Source organism: Mesoplodon mirus (genome assembly GCF_964341445.2).
Source record: "Mesoplodon mirus genome assembly, chromosome: 18".
NCBI classification, from domain to species: Eukaryota; Metazoa; Chordata; class Mammalia; order Artiodactyla; family Ziphiidae; genus Mesoplodon; species Mesoplodon mirus.
This window is the reverse complement of record NC_138994.1, coordinates 1,708,402-1,725,338: the sequence shown is the minus strand read 5'-3', so window position 1 is coordinate 1,725,338 and position 16,937 is coordinate 1,708,402. Positions and strand designations below refer to the sequence as shown.

The 16,937-nt window shown below is 40.6% G+C and overlaps 1 protein-coding gene across 2 annotated transcripts in view; it reads right to left on the bottom strand.

The window, feature by feature from the left end:
• Positions 1-16,937, bottom strand: part of ZNF652 (zinc finger protein 652) — a 65,032-nt gene that overhangs the window by 20,983 nt on the left and 27,112 nt on the right. Inside the window, exon 2 of one of the 2 annotated variants that reach the window (XM_082603957.1) lies at positions 7,092-7,188. The exons of the other annotated variant lie outside the window; for it this stretch is intronic. The gene's annotated coding sequence lies outside the window, so the exon portion shown is untranslated. The remainder of the gene's footprint in view (positions 1-7,091; positions 7,189-16,937) is intronic. 2 annotated transcript variants of the gene reach the window in all.

Below are 16,937 nucleotides of genomic sequence, written 5' to 3'. Positions count from 1 at the left end.
CCTGATCTTAGAGGAAATGCTTTCAGTTTTTCACCATTGAGAATGATGTTTGCTGTGGGTTTGTCGTATATGGCCTTTATTATGTTGAGGTAGGTTCCCTCTATGCCCACTTTCTGGAGAGTTTTTTATCATAAATGGGTGTTGAATTTTGTCAAAAGCTTTTTCTGCATCTTTTGAGATGATCATATAGTTTTTATTCTTCAATTTGTTAATACGGTGTATCACATTGATTGATTTGCATATATTGAAGAAACCTTGCATCCCTGGCATAAATCCCACTTGATCATGGCGTATGATCCTTTTAATGTGTTGTTGGATTCTGTTTGCTAGTATTTTGTTGAGGATTTTTGCATCTATATTCATCAGTGATATTGGTCTGTAATTTTCTTTTTTTGTAGTATCTTTGGCTGGTTTTGGTTTCAGGGTGATGGTGGCCTCATAGAATGAGTTTGGGAGTGTTCCTTCCTCTGTAATATTTGGAAGAGCTTGAGAAGGATGGGTATTAGCTCTTCTCTAAATGTTTGATAGAATTCACCTGTGAAGCCATCTGGTCCTGGTCTTTTGTTTGTTGGAAAATTTTTAATCACAGTTTCAATTTCATTACTTGTGATTGGTCTGTTCATATTTTCTGTTTCTTCCTGGTTCAGTCTTGGAAGGTTATGCCTTTCTAAGAATTTGTCCATTTCTTCCAGGTCGTCCATTTTATTGGCATAGAGTTGCTTGTAGCAGTCTCTTAGGATGCTTTGTATTTCTGCAGTGTCTGTTGTAACTTCTCCTTTTTCATTTCTAATTTTATTGATTTGAGTCCTCTTCCTCTTTTTCTTGATGAGTCTGGCTAATGGTTTATCAATTTTGTTTATCTTCTCAAAGAACCTATTTTTAGTTTCATTGATCTTTGTTATTGTTTTGTTTCTATTTCATTTATTTATGCTCTGATCTTTATGATTTCTTTCCTTCTGCTAACTTTGGGTTTTGTTTGTTCTTCTTTCTCTATTTCCTTTAGGTGTAAGGTTAGATTGTTTATTTGAGATTTTTCTTGTTTCTTGAGGTAGGCTTGTATAGCTATAAACTTCTCTCTTAGAACTGCTTTTGCTGCATCCCATAGGTTTTGTTTTTTTTTTTTTTTTGCTGTACGCGGGCCTCTCACTGTTGTGGTATCTCCCGTTGTGGGGCACAGGCTCCGGACGCGCAGGCTCAGTGGCCATGGCTCACGGGCCCAGCCGCTCCACGGCATGTGGGATCTTCCCAGACAGGGGCACGAACCCGTGTCCCCTGCATCGGCAGGCGGACTCTCAACCACTGCGCCACCAGGGAAGCCCATCCCATAGGTTTTGAATCATCATGTTTTCATTGTCATTTGTCTCTAGGCATTTTTTGATTTCCTCTTTGATATCTTCAGTGATCTCTTGGTTATTTAGTAACATATTGTTTAGCCTCCATGTGTTTGTGTTTTTTACATTTTTTTCCCCTGTAACTCATCTTTTTTTAAAAATTAATTTATTTTTTTGGCTGTCTTGAGTCTTTGTTGCTGCACGCGGGCTTTCTCTAGTTGCGGCAAGTGGGGGCTACTCTTAGTTGCGGTTCACGGGCTTCTCATTGGGTGGCTTCTCTTGTTGCAGAGCATGGGCTTTAGGTGCATGGGCTTCAGCAGTTGTGGCACTCGGGCTCAGTAGTTGTGCCTCACGGGCTCTAGAGCGCAGGCTCCGTAGTTGTGGTGCATGGGCTTAGTTGCTCCACGGCATGTGGGATCTTCCCAGACCAGGGCTCGAACCCGTGTCCCCTGCACTGGCAGGCGGATTCCTAACCACTGCGCCACCAGGGAAGTTCTGTAATTCATTTCGAATCTCATAGCATTGTGGTCAGAAAAAGTGCTTGATATGATTTCAATTTTCTTAAATTTACTGTGGCTTGATTTGTGACCCAAGATGTGATCTATCCTGGAGAATGTTCCATGCACACTTGATAAGAAAGTGTAATCTGCTGTTTTTGGACAGAATGTCCTATAAATATCAATTAAATCTGTCTGGTCTGTTGTGTCATTTAAAGCTTCTGTTTCCTTATTTATTTTCATTTTGGATGATCTATTGGTGTAAGTAAGGTGTTAAAGTCCCCCACTATTACTGTGTTACTGTCGATTTCCTCTTTTATAGCTGTTAGCAGTTTCCTTATGTATTGAGGTGCTCCTATGTTGGGTGCATATATATTTATAATTGTTATACCTTCTTCTTGGATTGATCCCTTGACCATTATGTAGTGTCCTTCCTTGTCTCTTGTAATGTTCTTTTTTAAAGTCTATTTTATCTGATATGAGTATTGCTACTCCAGCTTTCTTTTGATATCCATTTGCATGGAGTACCTTTTTTCATCCCTCACTTTCAGTCTGTATGTATCCCTAGGTCTGAAGTGGGTCTCCTGTAGACAGCATATAGATGGGTCTTGTTTTTGTATCCATTCAGCAAGCCCGTGTCTTTTGGTTGGAGCACTTAATCCATTCACGTTTAAGGTAATTATCAATATGTATGTTCCTATTACCATTTTCTTAATTGTTTTGTGTTTGTTTTTGTAGGTCCTTTTCTTCTCTTGTGTTTCCCACTTAGAGAAGTTCCTTTAGCATTTGTTGTAGAGCTGGTTTGGTGGTGCTGAATTCTCTTAGCTTTAGCGTGTCTGTAAAGCTTTTGATTTCTCCATTGAATCGGAATGAGATCCTTGCCTGGTAGAGTAATCTTGGTTGTAGGTTCTTCCCTTTCATCACTTTAAGTATATCATGCCACTCCCTTCTGGCTTGTAGAGTTTCTGCTGAGAAATCAGCTGCTAACCTTATGGTAGTTCCCTTGTATGTTATTTGTCATTTTTCCCTTGCTGCTTTCAATAATTTTTCTTTGTTTTAAATTTTTGCCTGTTTGATTACTATGTGTCTCAGCGTGTTTCTCCCAGGGTTTACCCTGTATGGGACTCTCTGCACTTCCTGGACTTGGGTGCCTATTTCTTTTCCCATGTTAGGGAAGTTTTTGACTGTAATCTCTTCAAATATTTTCTTGGGTCCTTTCTCCCTCTCTTCTCCTTCTGGGACCCCTATAATGTGAATGTTGTTGCTTTTAATGTTGTCCCAGAGGTCTCTTAGGCTGTCTTCATTTCTTTTCATTCTTTTTTCTTTATTCTGTTCCGCAGCTGTGAATTCCACCATTCTGTCTTCCAGGTCACTTATCCGTTCTTCTGCCTCAGTTACTCCACTATTGATTCCGTCTAGTGTATTTTTCATTTCAGTTATTGTATTGTTCATCTCTGTTTGTTCTTTAATTCTTCTAGGTCCTTGTTAAACGTTTCTTGCATCTTCTCGATCTTTGACTCCATTCTTTTTCCGAGGTCCTGGATCATCTTCACTATCATTATTCTGAATTCTTTTTCTGGAAGGTTGCCTATCTCCACTTCATTTAGTTGTTTTTCTGGGGTTTTATCTTGTTCCTTCATCTAGTACATAGCCCTTTGCCTTTTCATCTTTCTGTGAATGTGGTTTTTGTTCCACAGGCTGCAGGACTGTAGTTCTTCTTGCTTCTGCTATCTGCCCTCTGGTGGATGAGGCTATCTAAGAGGCTTGTGCAAGTTTCCTGATGGGAGGGACTGGTGGTGGGTAGAGCTGACTGTTGCTCTGGTGGGCAGAGCTCAGTAAAACTTTAATCTGCTTGACTGCTGATGGGTGGGGCTGGGTTCCCTCCCTGTTGGTTGTTTGGCCTGAGGCAACCGAATACTGGAGCTTACCTGGGCTCTTTGGTGGGGCTAATGGTGGACTCTGGGAAGGCTCATGCCAAGGAGTACTTCCCAGAACTTCTGCTGCCAGTGTCCTTGTCCCCACGGTGAGCCACAGCCACCCGCCGCCTCTGCAGGAGACCCTCCAACACTAGCAGGTAGGTCTGGTTCAGACCCCCCTGGGGTCACTTCTCCTTCCCCTGGGTCCCGATGTGCACACTACTTTGTGTGTGCCCTCCAAGAGTGGAGTCTCTGTTTCCCCCAGTCCTATCGAAGTCCTGCAATCAAATCCCACTAGATTTCAAAGTGTGATTCTCTAGGAATTCCTCCTCCCATTGCCGGACCCCCAGGTTGGGAACTCTGACGTGGGCCTCAGAACCTTCACTCCAGTGGGTGGACTTCTGTGGTATAAGTGTTCTCCAGTCTGTGAGTCACCCACCCAGCAGTTATGCGATTTGATTTAACTGTGACTGTGCCCCTCCTACCGTCTCATTGTGGCTTCTCCTTTGTCTTTGGATGTGGGGTATCTTTTTTGGTGAGTTCCAGTGCCTTCCTGTCAATGATTGTCCAGCAGCTAGTTGTGATTCCGGTGTTCTTGCAAGAGGGAGTGAGAGCACGTCCTTCTACTCCGCCATCTTGGTTCCTAATCCCCTTCCCCTTGTATTTACTTTCATATTTCTAAACAATTTGATTATATTTCCTTTTTTTTTTGGCCATGCCACATGGCATGTGGGATCTTAGTTCCCCGACCAGGGACTGAACCTGGGCCCTCAGCAGTGAAAGTGCCGAGTCTTAACCACTGGACCACCATGGAAGTCCCTGTGATTGTATTTCTATTTCTTGACTTTTTTTTTCAATTTTAGATGATACCACTTGTCTCCCACTATAGTATGCTTACCTTACTGCTCCCAACTCTCCCTTCATCCTCCCCAGAGTTGCATCACGTTTTTGTTAAGTCACTATTCATTGCTCACACTAATATGACTGGATTACGTACTTCACAACTAGTTCTATCATTCCTCTGCTATTGTCTCTCTTCCATTTTCTCTCCTTATGGATTTATTCTTTTTTTTTTTGTGGTATGCGGGCCTCTCACTGTTGTGGCCTCTCCCGTGGCGGAGCACAGGCTCCGGACGTGCAGGCCCAGCGGCCACGGCTCACGGGCCCAGCTGCTCCGCGGCATGTGGGATCCTCCTGGACCAGGGCACGAACCCGTGTCCCCTGCCTCGGCAGGCGGACTCTCAACCACTGCGCCACCAGGGAAGCCCGATCTATTCTTTTAAAAAAAATATTTAGGGAATTCCTTGGCAGTCCGATGGTTAGGACTCTGTGCTTTCACTGCTGAGGGCCTAGCTTCAGTCTCTGGTTGGGGAACTAAGATCATACAAGCCGCGTAGTGTGGCCAAATCAATCAATTAATTAATTATAAAAAATTATTTTACTTTCATTTTAGTAGAATTTCAGAAAGAAATGGTGATAAATGCCACCATGTTTTACTTGACATCCAAATAGATATATTTATACTTTTTTGTATTTATAAAAGAGGAAATTATGCCTCTGAGAGTTCAAATTATTTGTCTAAGATCACCAATCTATTAAATGACAGAAGCAATGTTTGACTCCAGGCCTGCCTGACTCCAAAGCTCATGGTCTATTTCTACTATGACAAATTACATCCCAAAGTAATTAAAACTCAATTATTCCTGTAACCACATACTTTTTGCATCCGTTTTGTACCTTGCATGTTCAGTAGGAAAATCATAGTAGCTTTATTTTGTGTTGCCCAAACTTCTGACCCGTGGAAATAATGCAAAGTACTACAAGTATCAGTACATAAACTTAACCACATTAGTTATCTCCAATTAAGCAAGGGGGGAGAGACAGTAAAATTCAATTAACCAGGAAAAGATAGGAATAAAACAAAATCATGAAGACGAAGAAACATAAATGAAAGGATATCCTCCGTGGTAGTGGTCAGTTTGTGCTTTTGAAATACCCCGGACCCTCGGCCTTCTGGGCACATGACAGACTTGCACTGTCTGACCCTGCCCCCTCCCCTGTAGTTGGTGGGGCTGTGTGACTATGTCCAGCCAGTACAGCTGAGCAGAAGTGACACATGGACGAGCAGTATGAGACCCTCCAGACCTCTCTTCCCTCCGAGACGGGGACCAGCAATCCGTAAGGTGATGACTGCTGTGACTGCCATCGTCCTGGGACACCAAGTAACAACATGACCCACAGGATATGCATAATGCTGTGGATCTTCAAATTGTTTTGTTTTTTATTTAATTTGAAAGAGAGCATGGTTTCAAAGCCACTGAGATTTTTTTTTTTTTAATACATCTCTACTGGAGTATAATTGCTGCAGAATGCTGTTAGGTGTTAGTTTCTGTTGTCCAACAAAGTGAATCAGCCATATGCATACATATCCCCGTATCCCCTCCCTCTTGCGTCTCCCTCCCACCCTCCCTATCCCACCCCTCTAGGTGGTCGAAAAGCACTGAGCTGATCTCCCTGTGCTACGCGGCCGCTTCCCACTACAAAGCCACTGAGATCTTGTGTTGTTTACTACTGCAGCCTAACCTGGTCTCTCCCAGCTGATACAGGTGGAATCCAGAAGTGTGGTGCTGCTTCACCAAAAAACCTAAAGTATATGGTGAAGGCTTAGGAGCTGGGTAGAAGGAGGCAAGGAAGAAGTTATCAGAGGCTAAAAGGAGAGCAGCTCCTATTGCACAGTGGTGAAGAGAGTTAATATGCCATAAAGACTGATAGCTCTAGTGGGAAAATGGACTATTAAAAGAGTGTGTTGGTTGCTCTTGGCTGTATTTGACAAATTATTATTTGAAAAGGATGAATTCAGAAAAGAATCAGTCGGTTTCCAATCATGAAAAAAGGAGTCCAGAAGGTCAGTGATTTGTAGGGTTAGAAGAAGCAAGTGCTTAACAGACAACTGAGGAGGTCTCTGAGCTACAAATGCTGATCAGAATTCAGTCTTGAGGCAAGGATCAAGTGAAAGTTTTGGCCTTCACAACCACTGATAAAACCTCCCAACTGATTAAGGTAGTGCTGAATAAAATAGCTTTTCTAAAAAGAGACTAAAGAGAGGTTCTCTCACCAAAGCAGTCTCTTAGTCTGTTTTGCTACAAAGCACGTTTCTTTGTGATGTGAATTAGTTCAAATGCTATTAGTAAATAGGGAGATGATGTCAATGTAACACAGAAGTCATGTTGGTTTATACGAAATTTTCCTGTTTGAAGTGATCAGGAGAAAGCTTTCCCAAATTAAAAAGAAAGCTTTAGCAATATATGAAAACACTAAGAAAAAAGCTAAACATCCCATTTCTGTACCTTCCTTTAATGCAAGTTGTGGCTGGTTCAGCTGCTTCATGAACCACTGCACTTTCCACTTTATATCTGGTGAAGTTGAGGGTATATGTTTTTCCTCCTGTGTTTAAAAAAGAAAGAAAGTTTTTGATTGCTGAAGCATACACCATACCATAGATCAAATTTTTACTGTAATGAAATTAGTCTCTACTATACGTAAATGTCTTCAAGACCCCAAAATCTCAGAGGAGGAAACAAGCACCCAGGGGATTGAGTCTGTAAAGCTCCAACCGATGCTGAGTGCATATGCCACTGGAGATTTAATATGCTACTGTTTTTATTTTAATTAATTTTGCTTTTATTAGTGCACTGGTTACAGTGTTCCACAGCTTTTGAGTGGTCTGCCCAATCCTGTTTTTCCCATAAGACCTGTTTATTTTAGTGTGCAATTTTGCAGAATTCAGGAAAGCATATATGGCATTATGGCAGAAATACCTGTATTCAAAATTAAGTCAAGGAGGAAGTATGAGACCAATAATGCAGAGTTAGGCAGCAAATCTATGAAGTATGCTTAGAAAAGACTGGTGGACGTGGCTAGGGCACATGGAGCTGACTGGAAACAAATAAGTAAAAATCCAACTAAGTTTTTGAGAGTTACACTGCCAAAACGACCACCAGCCTGGGCTTGAGAGCCTATGACTATTCAAACCTTCTTAAAATAATCTTTGGGTTCCCAAGCATCTATGGCAGGAAGTGGACTAAGAAAGCTGTTCATCCCCTTAAAGGGGTATATTCCTCATTGTCCACTTGGGATACAGCCAAGGAACATAATAGGAAAAAAAGGAGGAGGAGGTCCAACAAGATGGAGCTAGGGGAGCAAAGAAAGAACAGACAAGTGAGCTAAGGAACCAAGTCAGGATCTCTTCAAGAACATTACCCATCCCTGGAGGGGTCCTCTCAATGACGGCTCAGAGGAATTGCAGAATTTGCTGCAGTCCACTGACTGCTATATGTCTCCTGTTCTTCCCCCTTTCAAATGGGAGTGTTTATCTTTATCATCCTGTCACTAGTCACCACTGTATATTGTATGTGAGGGCAGCCGATCATTTGCCAATTTCTTTCATAAGTCTATGGATCAAAAAGAGCAACATCTGGGCCTGATGTAGAGACTACTATGTGCATTATCAGCTCACGAACAGACCACCAGTCATCACATCCTTGCACCACTCAGAGATCCTGGACTTCAAGCTTGATGCCATGATTTGATAGGACCCTGGGGAGGAAGTGAGTGTATTTTGCCTGTGAGAGAGAGTAGATCGCACATCTGGTCACCAAAAGAATAGTGCTGTTTATTATACATTTTCAGCTGTCTCCCTGGCACCGGCAGTGTTGTGCTTCCTGGCCCTGCCTAGTTACATGGCACTACGTGACTACATCTGGCCATCATGTTGTGAAATAAGGAATGTGAATCACTTCTGAGCTAGTGAGAGACCCTCCAGACTTCATTCCCCTCTTAGCATGGTGACCAATAGTGTACAAGAAGGTGGTTGTTCCATCAGCCTGGATCACTGAGTGACACGAGCAGAGCTCCCCTGCTGATCTATCATGGCCATGTAGTGAGAAACAAATGCTTCATTGTTTAAGCCACCTAGATTGGGAGGTGGTTTGTTGCTGCAGCGTAACCTAGCTAATGCAGTTCTTTATGAATATGTATATGTATTACATATATCAATGGTCTCAGTCTTACGCTAGACAGCAGAGACAGAATTGCTAGGTGAAAAGTTTAAAAATCAGACAGACGAAGGGATCAATTCACATGGGAATTCTCTACTTAATAAGTTAGAAAATAAGACTTTTCCTTCTTTAAAAAATTAGAATTGAAGTGCTCTATTCTATTTTTTTTTGGGGGGGGGTTGTGCCGCACTGCATGGCTTGTGGGATCTTAGTTCCCCGACCAGGGACTGAACCCGGGCCCCGGCAGTGAGAGTGCTGAGTCCTAACCACTGGACCACCTGGAAATCCGCCCTTTTTTGCTTTATATGATTTTAAATGATGTACACATATATAGGATTACCATATGAACCTGCAGTGGAAGAGCAGAGTCTTAAGCACTGGACTGCCAGGGAAGTCCCCCCATATGAACCTGAAAGTGACATCTCACCACTATTAAAATCAGGAAGGCTCATAGAAACACCAATAAATCACACTGTCACAATAAAAGACACAATCTAATTGTTCACTTTGAGACACACATGGGCATTCTGCCCACATTTTACTTTCTTCATTTGGTTTTGGCACCTTTTCCCTTGTCTGAGTTTTGGTGATAATCTTTCTTTATTCCCTTTCCAGAAAACTTAAAATATCTCCTAAGGGCACAACAGAGTAACCTTTACAATACCAAAACCACATTAGGGAAATTAGAATCTTCCATGTTCCATTATCCAACTCTTCATGCGTATCCTCAGTTCTAACTTACTTATTACAAATCATCTTAGTTTTTTAGAAGACTCTCTAAGTGAATATTTTGAGCTCTAAGAACCTGAGAGAGACAGAGAGGCAAATAAGAAATAACCCTCAATATTTAAAGCTGCTTAAATTCATCTCTCTATGGTATTAAAACAACACAAGTTCATCTGTTCTTCGAGATAATTGTCTGAAGTGTCATAAAATAAATTCCAAAATGAAGTGGGTCATTCCTTAGTGTCTTGCTATAATTAGTGTACACAACTTGGGGGAAAACGTGGTCTGTGTGTCAGGGGTTCACCAGCTGAGAAGCGGTCAGTCCTAGTACTGTAAAAGCTGGACCAGCTACTGGGAAGAAAATACAGTTTTTTTAAAAAAAGTTAGAAAATATGACAGCATATATACAGATAGTAAAGTACAGCTTCCAGAATGTGCTTTTTTTCAATGCCATTTTTCCCCCAAGTGGACTACAAAATAAGATTATGCAGTCTTCAAGAGTGTTTATTAGTTTTAAAAGGAAAACAATTTTGTTCCCTGAGAAGTTTTAATAGCTAATTTCAACAAATTTAATTTTTTTTCTATTAAAATATGTACCTATGCATCCTCCTTGTATGTTAAAAAGACCCTATTTTGGACGAGTCTTTGCAAGTTGAAAAGGCAACCTGGTAAGGTGTATCAGTCTGATATCTCTGCTTATTCCACTCCTTCAGAGCCATGGCCTCTGACCTGTTTCCAAAGCTCAAACCACCCATGTACTGCCAGACCCTGGTCCTGCTGAATGGAGAGGTTTCTAAAGCATACAACTACCTATGAGGATCAGGCCAAAACTAAAACCACCAAGAAATGGAAAGGATCAAGGAGGGAAAGATAAATGCCTATCAGCAAAGTTCTTTCAAAAGAAAAAAGAAAAAAAGATCCACTAGGAAGAATGGACAGGATGACATTTGGGTCAGTGATAGCAATGCAATGGTCTGATACTTTAGTCAAAGCTTTCCTGCTTTTGCCGAAGGCTACTCACTTTTTTCTCATTAGGAAACTATGTCAGTGATACATTTGTCAAATAACAACTAATCTCAAAGTCTTTGGATGGTCAGGTAATTATTTAACAACTACTAACTATGTGCTTACTATGAGTAAAAAAACAAAACAAAACTAGAAATCCGAAAGTTTGGAAGAGACACTGCATGCAGGTGGGAAAATCAGTAAAAGTTTTGTGAAGGATAGTACATTTCAGGAAAACATAAAGGGCAGGCAGGTTTTAGACTGGCAGAAATGAAGGCAGAAAAAGTCACTTCTAGTAAAGTGAAATTAGAATGGGGTAATAGTGAGGTATATTCTTAAACAAGAGACCGTGTAAGCTGTTTAGTTTTGCTAGAATATAGGGCTTGAGGAAGGGAGAGGTGGCAAGATAGGTGAGTTATTATTATTTTTTTAAAATAAATTTATTTATTTATTTATTTTTGGCTGTGTTGGGGTCTTTGTTGCTGCACGCGGGCTTTCTCTAGTTGTGGCGAGCGGGGGCTACTCTTTGTTGTGGTGCACGGGCTTCTCATTGTGGTGGCCTCTCCTAACGTGGAGCATTGGCTCTAGGCGCATGGGCTTCAGTAGATGCAGCACGCGAGCTCAGTAGCTGTGGCTCATGGGCTCTAGAGCGCAGGCTCAGCAGTTGTGGCACACGGGCTTAGTTGCTCTGCGACATGTGGGATCGTCCCAGACCAGGGCTCGAACCTGTGTCCCCTGCACTGGCAGACAGACTCCCAACCACTGAGCCACCAGGGAAGTCCCAACAGGTGAGTTATTGCCATACTGTGGCCAACCTTGAAGGCTCGACTGAAGAGTTTGTAGTTAATATGGATGACAAGATAGAGCATCAAAGGTTTTTAAGGAAGGAACTAATATAATTAGAGTTGCGTTTTAGGGGTCAAATTACATGACAGCAAACAACTGTAGACCTATATGCAAGTATATCTTTGAAACATATATATGATAAAACAGATATACAATTAAGCAAAATAGAATAAACTTAAAATAAGTAAAGAAATTGAAGTACAAAAAAATAGGAGTAGGAAAATAATACCAGGAATTAGGATAAAAACAAAATAAAAGCACAAACAATTTTACACTAAATCCTATATTAGTACTGACTAAAATAAAATTAAAAATATCCAAACTGTAATTCTAAAAAGTTCTCTACAAGAATGCATTCCTTATGAAATAATTAATTTCCCTACCGAGTAGTTAAACTGAGTTTAAGACTCATGTCCACACTAAAACCTTAATTTTGTTTTTTTGATAATACAGTAGGTTCTACTTTCAGTAGGCCTAAAATAAATGAAATCTCACCATGTCCTGTCTTTTCCTTAAAAGCAATCTGTAAGAGCAGCCACTATGGAAAACAGTATGGAGATTCCTCAAATAATTAAAAATAGAACTACCATTCGATCCAGCAATTCAACTCCTGGGTATATATCCAAAGAAAACTCCTATGTTCAATGTAGCATTATTTACAATAGCCAAGAAATGTAAGCAACCTAAGTGCCCATCAACAGTTGAATGGAGGAACTTCCCTGGTGGTCCATTGGTTAAGACTCTGCGCTTCCATGGCAGGGGGGCACAGGTCCAATCCCTTCTCGGGGAACTAAGATCCTGAATGCCATGCGGTGCGGCCGAAAAAAAAAGAATAGATAAAGAAGATAACGGTGTGTATGCATACATATATATTTACACACACACACACACACACACACACACAGGAATATTACTCAGCCATGAAAAAGAACGAGATCTTGCCATTTGCGACAATATGGAGGGATCTAGAGGGTATTATGCTACATAAAATAAGTCAGATACTGTATGATTTCACTTATATGTGGAATCTAAAAAACAAAACAAGCAAACAACAAACCAGAAACAGAGTCACAGATACAGAGAACAAACAGGTGGTTGCCAAAGGGGTGGGGAGCCGAGGGGGGAGGGGGGAGGAGAGAAATAGGTGAGGGAGATTAAGATCTTGTTCTTTTATATAAAACAAGCCATATTATTATGGTAAAGAATGTGTGACCATACAGGCTTAATGATGGGGTCGATAATTAGGGTTCGTTTTTTTTTGGCTGTGTTGGGTCTTTGTTGTTGCGCGTGGGCTTTTTCTAGTTGTGGGGAGCGGGGACTACTCTTCTTTGTGGTGCGTGGGCTTCTCATTGTGGTAGCTTCTCTTGTTGTGGAGCATGGGCTCTAGGCGTGCCAGCTTCAGTAGCTGCGGCACGCAGGCCCTAAAGTGCAGGCTTCAGTAGTTGTGGCGCACAGGCTTAGTGGCTCTGAGGCATGTGGGATCTTCCCAGACCAGGGATCGAACCCGTGTCCCCTGCATTGGTAGGCGGATCCTTAACCACTGCACCAACAGGAAAGTCCCGGGGGGTTCATTTTTAACCTCAATTTTGGTACTGTCAACCCTTAAATTTTACTAACCTATGCCTCAGTCTGCCAACCTGAAAAGCGGGAGCCAAGAAAAACTGCAAAACTGAAAAACTTGGTAAATTCTCCCCTCTGATCTACGAAACACATATGGTAGTGGTGACAGTTATATGCGTTTATATGATACTTTAGATTACATAAAGCACATTTATCATACATTTGTTAAACATTTATTAAATGCTTACTTTCTAAAGGTGCTCACAAAATCGACCTGGAATGCACCAGAAAAGCTACCAACACCAACATGTAAAAGTCAACTTTGCAATAAACAAAACCTCAAATGACATATATCATTGGACCATATTTTAGATAAACATCATAAAGTGTTCTCAGATGCCTATATTTTACATAGTTGAAAAATATAACTAGTTTTAATGCAATCTCATCTAACAAAATTTAATGTCAAATAATTATTTTTAAGCAGTCCATTTAATCCGTTATCTGTAACAAATGAAACTGAGAAATGCCTGTCACCTCCAACCTTAGACAAACCTTTTGTAAAAATAAAATTTCACTGCAGTTTTTCACATATGCATTTATTTATTATAAATTTATTTTATTTACTTATTTATTTTTGGCTGCATTGGGTCTTCGTTGCTGTGCGCGGGCTTCCTCTAGTTGTGGAGAGCAGGGGCTACTCTTCTTCGCGGTGCGCGGGCTTCTCACTGCGGTGGCTTCTCTTGTTGCGGAGCACGGGCTCTAGGTGCGTGGGATTCAGTAGTTGTGGCACACGGGCTTAGTTGCTCCGTGGCATGTGGGATCTTCCCAGACCAGGGATCAAACTCGTGTCCCCTGCATTGGCGGGGGGATTCTTAACCACTGCGCCATCAGGGAAGCCCCACATATGCATTTAAATGAGACTGTCCTTGCGTTTCCTCAGTAATATGCAAGTGAAGCTAGTAGAAGAGTACAAAGGAGAGGTACTTCTCCTACGTACTACCTAATTACCTTCAAGCATCAACAGTCTCCACATTTCCATATAAGACAATAAAAACTAATGTGCATTACTCATCACACATGGCTTAAGCAACCTTAACTTTCACCAATAACCCCCTAGGGCCAAAGAAGAAATCAAATACTAAGTAGGTTACACTGCAGGACCTGGATGATTACAACATATTTTTACAACATCTTTCCATTATTCAATTCATTTCACAAAAGTCATCTACAGACAGGAGAATGTAATTTAAACAAAGGAGTTATTTTCAAAAGAAGAGTAAGAGTTTTGTATTACTGTTAACTTTCCCATTAAAATCTGACAAAGTCCTGGATACATGAACACTTTCAGCACCCTTAAAAACAATCAGAAGAACATATCGACAAGACACATAATCTTAGAAAGTCTCAGTCTAGCTTTGACCAAAGGTTGTTTTATGGAACGCAATTATCACACTTCATGCACTAGCCCATTTTCGAAATGGCTATCAATGTGAGCACTTTGATCATTAGTAGTTGATATCCTGCCTATTAGCTTTATTAAGAAAAATCAGAGACTTAAAAGGCCTTGTGAATCTTACTTTTCTTAAACTCCTTAAAAGTAACACTTTAAGTTAGAACTGAGACCTGTTTAGCAGGTTCAGATGTTCGCATCGTGGCTACCTATAATGTAAGCCATTGTGAGAGGCCTATGTATACGTCAAGTTGACTAGATCATTGTGAACTTGAATTAAAAACTCATTTAGAAAATGAAAATAACTGAGAAATGCCCTCATTACACTCATACGTTGTATTTTACAATGTGTGAACACCACCAGGAAATGCTGGAATTTAATTTATATATTTGACCTACCAAAAGACAAAGGATTGTTACCATTTTCTCATTAACAAAAAATTTTTGACACTTCAAAAATTAACATTTGGAAAAAAGTTTAACTGAACTAGTCTTAAACCAGGTATAAACAACTAATCTAAAACAAATTATTTGAAACCCTATGGGAAGGTTTAACCCAAACCATGACATACCCAAAACATGTCCAATGGAAAAAGGTGAATTGCTAACATACAACTTGCCTTTTCCTTCCTAAGTCTGTATTTTCCTCTCCTTGGCTGTAATTCTTAAACTTTTAAGAATCTTTGGAAAACTACAAATCTTCTCTCTCCACAAAAATGAACACACAAATATTTACATGCAATTTCAAGGAGTCTGCCCATTTTGAGAAACCCATCCATGGATCCCCCTAAGGATCCCCAAACCCCAGTCTAAGAACTCTTGTTGTACAGCAGATTTTACTTTTCTGTATTTGTAATATACATTTAGATTAGGTTTGTAAGTTAAAATTTCCTCTATCTCCTTTGCTCTTCTTTCCTACATCTTTTTCTCTGAATCTCTCCAGCATATCTATGGTCATAAAAGAACTAACAGTTGAATGAAAGAACTGTGTTGAGTAACATCATTAAATGTAGAATAAAAGATCTTAGTATAAACCCCAATATGCTAATTAACCAGATGTATAACCTCAGACAAGCCAATTAATCTCACTCGATCTCAGTGTGTTCCCCCGTAAAAGAAGAATAATAGTACCCACACCTATTTAATCTGATAACACAGGCAAAGTTCCCAGTACATAGGGGGCTTTCAGTGTTGGTTCCTTTCTCCTTCCTACTTGAGAAGATCATTCCTAAAGAAGTTATAGATTATGGATAGCAGAGCAGAGATTTATGTAATTTTAGAGTTTGTTGCATGCATTTTTCCACAGTGAACATGATGCAGTGGAGATGAAAGAAAAGATGGGGTACAGAAAGTTTAAAAACTGAAGTAGGCCATAAGCAACCAAAGAAAGAATATAAACTGAACTTTATCAAAAAAGAAAACTTTGGGGTATCAAAGGTCACTATCAGAAAAGTAAAGAGATAACCCAGAGAATGGGAAAAAATATTTGCAAATCATAGGTCTGATAAGGGTCTAGTATCCAGAATATATAAAGAACTCTTACAACTCAACAATAAAAAGATAACCCAATTTTTAAATGGGCAAAACACTTGAATAGACATTTCTCCAAAGAAGATATACAAATGGTCAATTTGTACAGGGAAAGATGATCAATATCTTTAGTCATTAAACAAATGCAAATCAAAACCATAATAAGACACCACTTCATACCTCCTACAGTGGCTATAATGAAAAACTGGAAAGAAGCAAGTGTTGGCTAGGATGTGGAGAAACTGGAAGCTTCATACATTACTGATGGGAATATAAACTGGTACAGTCACTTTTGAAAAGTCTGACAGTTCCTCAAAATGTCAAACGTAGAGTTACCACAATGACCTGTCATTCCACTCCTAAGTATGTACTGAAGAGAACTGAAAATATATGTTCATACAAAAACTTGTATGTAAATGTTCATAGCAGCATTGTTCATAACAGCCCCAAAGTGGAAACAATCCAGTTATACACCAACTGATGATGAATGCATACATAAAACCTATATCCACACGATGGAATACGATCAGTCATAAGAAGGAATGAAGTAGTGAGACGTTGTACAGCATGGATGAATCCTGAAAACATTGTGCTAAGCAAAGAAGCCAGACACAGGGCCTCCCTGGTGGCGCAGTGGTTGAGAGTCCGCCTGCCGATGCAGGGGATACGGGTTCGTGCCCCGGTCTGGGAGGATCCCATATGCCGCGGAGCGGCTGGGCCCGTGAGCCATGGCCGCTGAGCCTGCGCATCCGGAGCCTGTGCTCCGCAACGGGAGAGGCCACAGCAGTGAGAGGCCCGCGTACAGCAAAAAAAAAAAAAAAAAAAAAAAAAGCCAGACACAAAAGACAACACACTGTACGACTGCATTTACATGAAATGGTCAGAATAAGCAAATCCATGAAGACAGAAAGTAAATTAGTGACTGAGAGGAGCTGGGGTTAGGGAGGAGCAGGGAGTGACTGCTAATGGATTCCAGGTTTCCTTCTGGGGTGCTGAAAATATTTTGGAAATAGATA